The sequence below is a fragment of the Rattus norvegicus genome, chromosome 20 (assembly GCF_036323735.1).
Source record: "Rattus norvegicus strain BN/NHsdMcwi chromosome 20, GRCr8, whole genome shotgun sequence".
Taxonomy (NCBI): domain Eukaryota; kingdom Metazoa; phylum Chordata; class Mammalia; order Rodentia; family Muridae; genus Rattus; species Rattus norvegicus.
The window spans coordinates 55,530,601-55,540,165 of NC_086038.1; the positions used below are offsets into that span (position 1 = coordinate 55,530,601).

The 9,565-nt window shown below is 39.6% G+C and overlaps 1 pseudogene; it reads left to right on the plus strand.

Annotated features, from left to right (window-relative positions):
- The first annotated feature begins 7,131 nt into the window (after positions 1 to 7,131).
- On the plus strand, positions 7,132 to 8,673 carry Lypla1-ps2 (lysophospholipase 1, pseudogene 2; annotated as a pseudogene).
- The last annotated feature ends 892 nt before the right edge of the window (positions 8,674 to 9,565 follow it).

A 9,565-nucleotide genomic window follows, 5' to 3' on the forward strand; every position in this document is an offset into this window, starting at 1 on the left:
ATGGAGATTTACACTGGGAGAAGAAAGGGGAAACAGGCCTCCTGAATACAGAAGAGATTTTTCAGAATACTTTGTATTAAGCACAGGCACACTATGGTTCTGGGCAGTTCTGTATTAGGTTGGATAAGACTACCCTTATTCCAAAGTTTCAGTCCCCTGAAGCTTAATGCTAAAAGAGAACCTCTCCCTAAATGTGAGATTATCTTGGAATTATTGGAAGATTATCTTGGGTTATCTAAATGGCTCCAATATACTCACAATGGTTTTGGCAAGAAGCAGTTAGGGTAGAATCAGAAAGATAGTTATTTAGTGTTTTCTCTCATATGCAGAATTTAGATTAAAGTTATACATATAATATGTATTCATATATTTGTGTGGATCATAAAGCTAGAAATGCATTCATAAAAGAAGAGGAAGAAATCTTAAGAGATATGAGAAATTTGATGATCGTCAAACACATGTAACAAGAAAGGAAAGGTTTGGAATAATAAAAGAAAGAAGGAGAAAAAGAGAAAGCACGAGAAAGGGCAGTGGTGGGGGAGATTAAAGGAGAACAAAGTATAATAAGATATATATGAGAATGCCATGATAAAACATTACTCTGTGTACTAATCTAAAATATTAATAATAAAACAAGTGAGTCAGCACACTTAGTGACAAAGGTGACAAGAGGGATGAAAAACTATGAACTAAAGATTACAGGGAGTCTCTAGGAAAGTGAAGGATGTAGATTCTCCCCTGATATGGACTTGCTCCCTCATTTAGACCTATGACTGTTGAAACTATGAGTTAAAATATCTTCAATCGGTTGAGGATTTAGCTCAGTGGTAGAGTGCTTGCCTAGGAATCGCAAGTCCCTGGGTTCGGTCCCCAGCTCAAAAAAAAAAAAAAATCTTCAATCATTTGTTACAGAGGCCATGGGAAATTAAGAGGTGGGTTTCCCTCAGGAGGGGGCCCTGGTGGCACTGGAATCCTCAGATTCTTTAAGCAGAGTGGTTAGAGCCTTCACAGAAACTCCTGGTGCTATTGTTTTAAGTTGTTTGGTTCTCTGTACTTGAGGTTAATGGGTTCAGATTCAGCCATGTCTTAGAAAAGAGGAGGTTATGCCTGTTAAGGCCTAAGCAACTGTTATCTGTCTAGTCAGCCATTTTGTGCTGTTACTAATGTCATAAAGAAACCTTCTCATATACTGTTACTGCTGTTACTAGTATGTTCTATGCTTTGGTCTTCTTAGAATCCAATCACAATAGAACTGCTTTGTATAGTTAAGCTTAGACTGAAACCCATCCAGCAGCACTTCCCGCACCTATGTATGAACTTTTATGGCTTCTTTTCATTGTAAGCTGCCCCTGGAATGGACCCCAGCATATGAGAGACACCTGTACCAATATAAGAACCTATTTGGAGAAAGATTTCCAGTTTGCATAGGGGTCAAGTAAAGTTTAAGTTCTCAAGAGGGGTTGAGTAAAGTTTAAGTTCCCAAGACCTCCCTGGGAACTGACATCTTGATTTGCAGAAAGAGACGTGTACTTGGGTAACTGACATCTGATTGGCAAGTTAAGACATGAATATTAGGCAAGGCAAGTCCCCTGCCACAGTTGAATACCCCAACCAATGGGAACAGAATAAGTGTACTACAAAGACATGTTCTAAGGAAATCCCCTATCCCTAAATCCTGATTGGTGAAGTAACTAGGCACAGATGTTTGTACATTTTGGGATTAAAAGCCTATAGGAACTTAACTAAATGTCCCACCCACATCTAGAATCTGGTCTTTGGCCCTGATCAATCTGTCTGACTGAACCATCCCTGTTTGACTAAGGTCAGTGTCTGAGTGGTTTGTCTGGTGATCCCTAGACCCCAACAATAGCTGAGGGCTAACAGGACCAGGTCAAGTAAGGAGGTTTGTAGCTGGAGGCTTAGATGTGTTCATTTAAAGTGTTAATGTTTGCTGACAATCTGATTTCTGTTTTTCCAGTTTCTTACCCATGCAGAAGTTAATTTATTCAGTTCTTCCGATCAGAGATGTTCTGCTAGGGAAGTATCTTAGTTACTGTTCTCTTGCTGTGGAGAGGCACTATGACCAAGGCTTTCTTATAAAAGAAAGCATTTAATTAGGGACTTGCTAATGGCTTTAAAGGGTTAGTTTAAGATTACCATGGCAGGAAGCAGACAGGTATGGTGCTAGAACAGTAGCTGAGAACTTTACCTACTGATCAGCAAGCAGCAGGCTGAAAGCTGGAGAGATACTGGGCCTGGCATGGGATTTTGAAACCTCAAAGCCCACCTCCAGTGACACATTTTCACAACAAGGCCACACCTCCCAATCCTTCCCAAGCAATTCCACTGACTGGGGACTAAGCATTCAAACATATGAACCTATGGGACCATTCTTATTTGAATCACAGCAAGAAACTTATCCCAGATAGAAGCAAGTAAAGCCTGATTAATTAGCCATTCATGTGACTTTTCCTGGTGACTGTTACTGATGATCTTAGAAATTCAGTAGGACTAATAAAAATATTATATGTATAGAAAAGAGGTTTCCTGGCCCATGAAAAAGAAAGTACAGCCTATCAGAGTGGCCCTTAGACAATGAAAGAGACTAATTTTAGAAGGAAATTATTACTGAAAACAACAGAGCAGGTGGACAGAAAGAACTTGCATCATAGAATCGACACACAACTGCTTGTTACACAAGATACCTGTCTACAGCCAGGATAATTTTGTTAAAACAGTTTTCTCACGACTGATTCCTTGGTGGACAGTAAATATGGATTTAATGACAAGGAAGGGAAACACATTTTAAGCAGGGGACACTCATCTTGGACAAGTGACATGCCACCTATCGATTAACACTGAGTCGCTCTCAACGTGAAGACTTTAAGAATTCTTATATTGCAGCCTTACTGTGATGATTCAGTTCATACCTACCATACTTTGGAAATTCAGAGGTGACAACAAGCTAGAAGATAAGGACTTTATCTTCCTGGTACTGTGTTTCAAACAGTTTCAGTAACTAAGAGGAAATATATTTTTCTCATTTAATTCTGTCTGTTAAAAGTCAATTAATGCTCTGAATAATATCAAATATTGCTATTTCTTCAAGATAACAAATGCATGTTCATTTGGATTAAAAATGGTAGACACACAGGGGCCTGCCTGCTGCTCCTTCACACAGGGCGGGCAGAGGAGGTCACCTAGAGGCCTGCCTCATGGCCAACCTCTACAGCTGGAGCCACAGCAATGTGGAAGTACGTGGTGGACAGATGGGAGAGAAAGGGCAGCAGAATAATTTGAACATTATGGAGGGAGATGAAACTGGAAATGGGATGCTAGAGAGCAATAGCTACTTGTGAGAAGCCAGCACCACCACCTGAGGCCATGGTGAAGTACCAGCCTATGTTTCCACTTGTCTAGGTCTGTGGCCACAGAGCAGCAGGAAACAGTGGGTAATCTATGGCTGATATCATTAGAAACTGTGAGGACTCCTTGGTCTGCAGCTGCCTGGGACCAAACAGATGTGCAGAGCTGGCCCCGCCCCCCTCTGGCTCTAGCATTTGAGGCCCTGCATCTTGTCTGAGTATCAGAAGAGAGGTGTCCCTGGTTGTTCTGGGGACTCAGGTGAGCCGACCCAGAAAAATTGCCCAGCCCCTTGCTTTGCAGGCTGCAGCACTTGGGAGAGTGAGCCCTGCCCCTGGAGTGGGCAGCACAGTAGAGCTGGCTCTGGAGGCAGAGGTGCCTGTTAGTTGGCCCTGAGAGCAAGAGAGCAAGAGAGCTGACCTTGCTTCCTGCCAGTGTTCAATAAAAAGTTGAAAAAAAAATCCCATGTGGGTTATAAATATTATTTTAGCAGAACAAGAACATAAGCCCCTTGAAGTCATTTTGCCAATCCGATATGCTGTTCGAGTTTGAGTGGCATTTTTTTTGAGTAGTTTCATTTTATGTGGGAAATCTGATTGTTAAGGACTTCTAAGGAATCGTGCTGAGGAGGAGTAGTGTATGAACAAAATGAGGAAATCTATAGGATCTGCAGAAACTTCTGATGGTATCCACTAATGAGTTTCATTTTAATTGAAGATCATGTCACCTGAGTGAAGGGAACTCTTTCTCCAAACAAATTGTTTGTAGTGGATAAATTGGGGGATTAGATTTAACCTCTGTTTGGATTGTCCCCTATTCACTCTAAATGTAATATATAAATATAAAATTCACTCTAAATATAATGTGTAAGTAAAGTAATATAAGCATCCAAGCAGACTTGTAAGAACCTAAGATTCCTGTCCTTTGGCACTCAGATTTTATATAATTCCATTCCTCTGCATGCAGAAAGGATTTGCTAATGTATGTGATGTGATTTAAACTTGGAATATCCCTTACACACTTGTGTCTGAACATCTGGTCCCCAGCTGGCAATGCTGTTTTGGGATCTTATGCAAGCTTTAGGATGCAGGACCTGGCCAGTAGGAGTAGATCACTAAGGGAAGGTCTTTGTGGAGATATTATCTCTGGTTCATCCTTGTAACATCTCTGTGACTTCTGATCTGCCAAAATGTGGTGGCCCTCTGGTACACGTTCCCCCATCATGCCTTTTCCACCCGAATGGTCTGAAAGCCATGAGCTAAATGTGTCTTCCTTTCCTTAAGTGGCTCTGCTCAGGTATTTTGTCACCGTGATGAGAGAAATGTAATGAATACAGATGTCATCCCTATGATGGTATTCTGTTGTGGACAAAAGTAAAGTGATTTTGTCGATGCAGTTAAGGGTCAAAATCTACTGGTGGAGTTAGTACAAGGCAGGAGATCTTATTTAAGTGTATTAATGGTTTGGATTTGAGATCCGTACCCTCCCTCCCAGTTCATGTTGTTCCGTTGTTCTCACATGTTGGTACTATTTTGGGAGACTGTAGAACTGTGGGGGCTGTGGCTTCACTAGAAGGAAGAGCTGACAGTGATGAACCTTGAAAATAATAGCAACTCTGCCTCTAGTTCCTGCTCTCGGCTTCCCAATTTAGCAAAATCTAACAAGCTGTGTTGCCAGAGTCCCATCCATTAATGAAACCATGCAGCCACCACACCATCCCAGCAGGATGGACTGGTTCTGCTTAAACCAAACTGTTAGCTAAAAATGATTCCTTTCTCCCTTAAGTTGCTGCTGTCATAAATTTGTTCATAGTGATATAAAATGACCTAATACAAAGTGAAAGTCCACATCAGAGAAACTAGAGAACTGGATCTTTCCTGAAGAAGCAGACTGCTGAAATCAAAGGAGTCAGCACTGTGTTTTGAGAGGACTTGCAAGGGAAAGAGATGTGCACCCCAAAGGCAGCCTCTAGGATTTGAGAGCAACCTCAGGTGACAGCCATTGGAAAAACAGGGACCTCGGTGTGGATTTTAGGCCTGAGAAGAGGAAAGCATGGTTCACATTCTCACTGAAGGCTGGGTGATGCCTGACATGGCCTAGAATTAAACTCTGCCTATAGATGTGTGTTATGGTTTGTATGTGCTTGGCCCAGGGAGGGGCACTATTAGAAGCTGTGGCCCTATTGGAGTAGGTGTGGCCATCACTGTGGGTGTGGGCTTTAACACCCTCATCCTAGCTTCCTGGAAGCCAGTATTCCACTAGCAGCCTTCAGATGAAGCTGCAGAACTCTCAGCTCCTTCTGCACTATGATTCCTGGATACTGCCATGTTCTGTGAACTTCTGAACCTGTAAGCCAGCCCCAATTAAATGTTGTCATAAGAGTTGCCTGGGTCATGGTATCTCTTCACAACAGTAAAACCCTAAGTCAATGTGTAAACTTTGAAGAGAGTCCATGCTCCAGAAAATGGCATAGTGCACTTCTTCATTGTACCACTCACAGGAGCCCAGCAATAGCATGCTTAGACTTCTGACCCATGGGAATGGGGAGATTTACCTCAGGTTCAAATTTGGTGTTCCATCAAAGAAAACTCACGTAATTGCTAAGTAAATAACACAAGGGAGAGAGGAAGAAACAGACATTCTACATGAACTTTAGATTGATGAGGAGAAAACCCTGGCTTACATTTTCACTTAATAAGTATGCACCAACTGTATCCTAAATCCACCCATGCATCCATCTGTTTCACCCCTGCTAGTATGAGCAGACAGCATAGTTGCTTATGATTTTTGCCACAGCAAAGACATTCCTGGCCATGTAAGACTTTGTTATTTTTTTCTAAGAAAAGCATGATAGTACACATCAGAAGTAAAACTTCCTATGATATTAGTTATTATTTATTGATATTTCAATCATTAAATGATATTGTTAGTGAATTGACACATTAAGATTTCCATAGAAGTTTTCTATTTTTGAAAATAATGGAGATGATTTATTTCAGGAATTTTTGTCTGCTACTGTAAATAGCATTTATTCTTGACATTGAATTTCATGTTTTTCTAGTTACATAATGATTTCAGGATGTGCTTCTGATAATGGTACTATTAATAAAATGGGTCTAATCCGACCCCCATTTTTTTCAGTATTCACCCCCCCCCTCTAGTATGTTTCTTGTACTGGCTAGTTTTGTGTTTCAACTTGACACAAGCTGGAGATATTACAGAACAGGAGCCTCAGTTGTGGAAATGCCTTCATGAGACCCAGCTGTAAGGCATTTTCTCAACTAGTAGTCAAGGTGGGAGGACCCACGTGTCCCTGGGCTGGTGGTCTTGGATTCTATAAGAAAGCAAGCTGAGCAAGCCAGGGAAAGCAAGTCAGCAAGAAACATCCCCTGCAACCCTGGCCTCTGTATCCTCCTGCTTCCTGACCCGCTTGAGTTCCAGTCCTGATTTCCTTTGGTGATGGAATAGCAACATGGAAGTAAGCTGAATAAACCCTTTCCTTCCCAACTTGCTTCTTGGTCATGTTTGTACAGGAATAGAAACCCTGACTAAGACATTTCTTAATTTCAACATAATCTTGCCAGTTTTAGAAGTTTATTTGTACGTGTAGGTCTATATTACTTTTCAAAAGCTAGCTTTATCGAGGTATACCTCTAACAAGATACACTGAGATCCATTCAAGAAATCTTAACAATTTTTTTTAGCAGCCACACAATCAAGTTACAAAGTCTTTTAATAGCTCTCTTTATTTTCTTGTGTCCTTGCCAGATGAAAACACCAATATCGTTTGCTTCTGGTGCATTGTCCACCAGCTGGTGGATGTGCGTCAACAGGTCTGCCCTGATACCTGCCATTGTGCCCACTGCCTGGAAGGCCACGGTCGAGGTTTTTTTCCTTTTCAGATTGGGAGATACTGGGCACGGATGGGCAGAAGCCTTTGGAGGTATCAAAAGTTCCCACATAAAATACATCTGTTCACATGTGCCTGTTATGCCAGTCACATTAAATATGAATATGGCGATGCCTTCCTGGTTTGATATTATTGGACTTTCACCAGCTTCCCAGGAGGATGAGTTTGGAATTAAACAGGAGGCAGCAACTGTAAAAGTCTTGATAGATCAAGAAGTGAAGAATGGCATTCCTCTAACAGAATTATTCTGGGAGGATTTCCTCAGGGAGGTGCCTTATCTTTACACACTGCTCTCACCACACAGCAGAAACTGGCTGGTGTCACGGCACTCAGTTGCTGGTTTCCACTTCGGGCTTTATTTTCACAGGGGCCTCTCAATAGTGCTAATCGAGATATTTCTGCTCTCCAGTACTGTTGAGATTGTGACCCTTTAGTTCTCCTGTTTGGTTCTCTTACTGTTGAAAGACTAAAAGCATTGGAAAATCCAGCCAATGTAACCTTCAAGGTCTATGAAGGCATGATGCACAGCTCATGCCAGCAGGAAATGATGAGTGTCAAGCATGTCATTGATAAGCTCCTACCTCCGGTTGACTGATATCACTAAGAGGCCTTGAGTAGAAGTTCACCAGCATCACAGTAGTAGAGTATAAACCTTTTCCCATGACTGATCATAAAACCTCTAATGTTTGCAGCGTTAAAATGTTTTGCAAATACATACCAATGAGACAGACAAAATGATGTCTTCCTCATGAGATATGTATGATCCGTTTAAGTTTCTATGCATATATTTGTATTATACAGTTCAGAATAAACTAGCATTATAGTAAGTAAGTGAAGCAACTAGCTTCTTTGTCTCAAATTAATTCAGCAAAATAAGATAACAAAAGCAGAGTTTTGTTACATCATTTAAAAATTACTAGTATGTTCTCTGAAAATGTGTTCAGGTTTAAAGAAGCTGTTAGGATGTAAGTGACTCCTTAACTCTGTGAGTTAGACTATAGCTTTACTCCACAAGTTTTCAGTCACCATACAGTGTCTATATTTTTATGTTTGTATTCACACATATGTGACTGTAATACCTAAGATGGTATTACGTTATCCCTATAATAGGGATAATGCTTTTAAGTGTCAAAAAGTAATAATGCTCTCTTCAATGCCCTGCTATTGGGAGACCAGGGTTTCCCCCACTTCGATGTAATTTTTCTCCTCTCAAGAAAAAAAAGTAGGTTCTTTCTTTTTTGGTTTTCCATAGAAAACTAATATTGCCTCCCTGTCATAAAAAGCAAATCTGTCACTATATATTATTTTGACATTCTGAAACACAGACATACAGTATTTCCAATATAGACAATGTGAAAAGAAACCAAACATTACTTAAGCTTACGTATTTCAAATAACTACACCTTCGTCCAATGTTAGGCTGAAGAGTTGCCAGAATCTTCAGTTCTGGTAATAATTCTGTGGTTTTATTTTTCTGTAAAAACTATATAATATATAATATATACAAAGTATATATAATATACATACTATATTATATATAAACTATATATTGTATAATAAGAATATAATTTCTTAAACATCTTTTTTTTAGTTTCACAGCAATACTTTATAATTTAAATAAACTTTCATTTTACACCTTCACATCAGCATATCATCAACTGTCAAACAGAGTTTAAGTTTATATTTTCTGTACATGTTACGCTTAAAAACCAAATACTGTCCAAGATGAGCAATCCAACTTTTGTTTTTATCTGGGTGACATACTAGTCTGAAATTTTCATCTTAAGTAAAGGAGCTTTTGATAATCAGTCTCCTTTGCAAACATTAAAATAACAGTCATTTGATTTTAAATCAACAAATTCAAAATACTGGAGAAAAAATTTTAATTTATGGGTAATAAGGGCTGGATATATATATATAAAACCCATATTTATAATTGTCACCACGCGGTTGAATATGTTGCAAAAATTATGGTTATTTCTGAATGGTTGCTTTTCCTGCTGTTTTCCAACAGACCAAAGAGAAGCATCTTTATAACAGGAGCTGACTGATAAGGAGATCATTAGGTATGTCCTGGATAGAGTGGTAACAATGAAGCTGAGTCTTTGTTTGGATTTAAAAAAACTAACAATCACTTGCTATTTTGCTTTACTGTGGAGAACATAAATTTACTTCAGTTATTCTACTTGTAGAGATTTATTTGGGTTAAGAAATAATGAATTCGTGTGCTGTCATGTGGGAAAATGTCATGTTTTCACAGTTTCTATCAATGTGAAATAAAATTTAATTTTG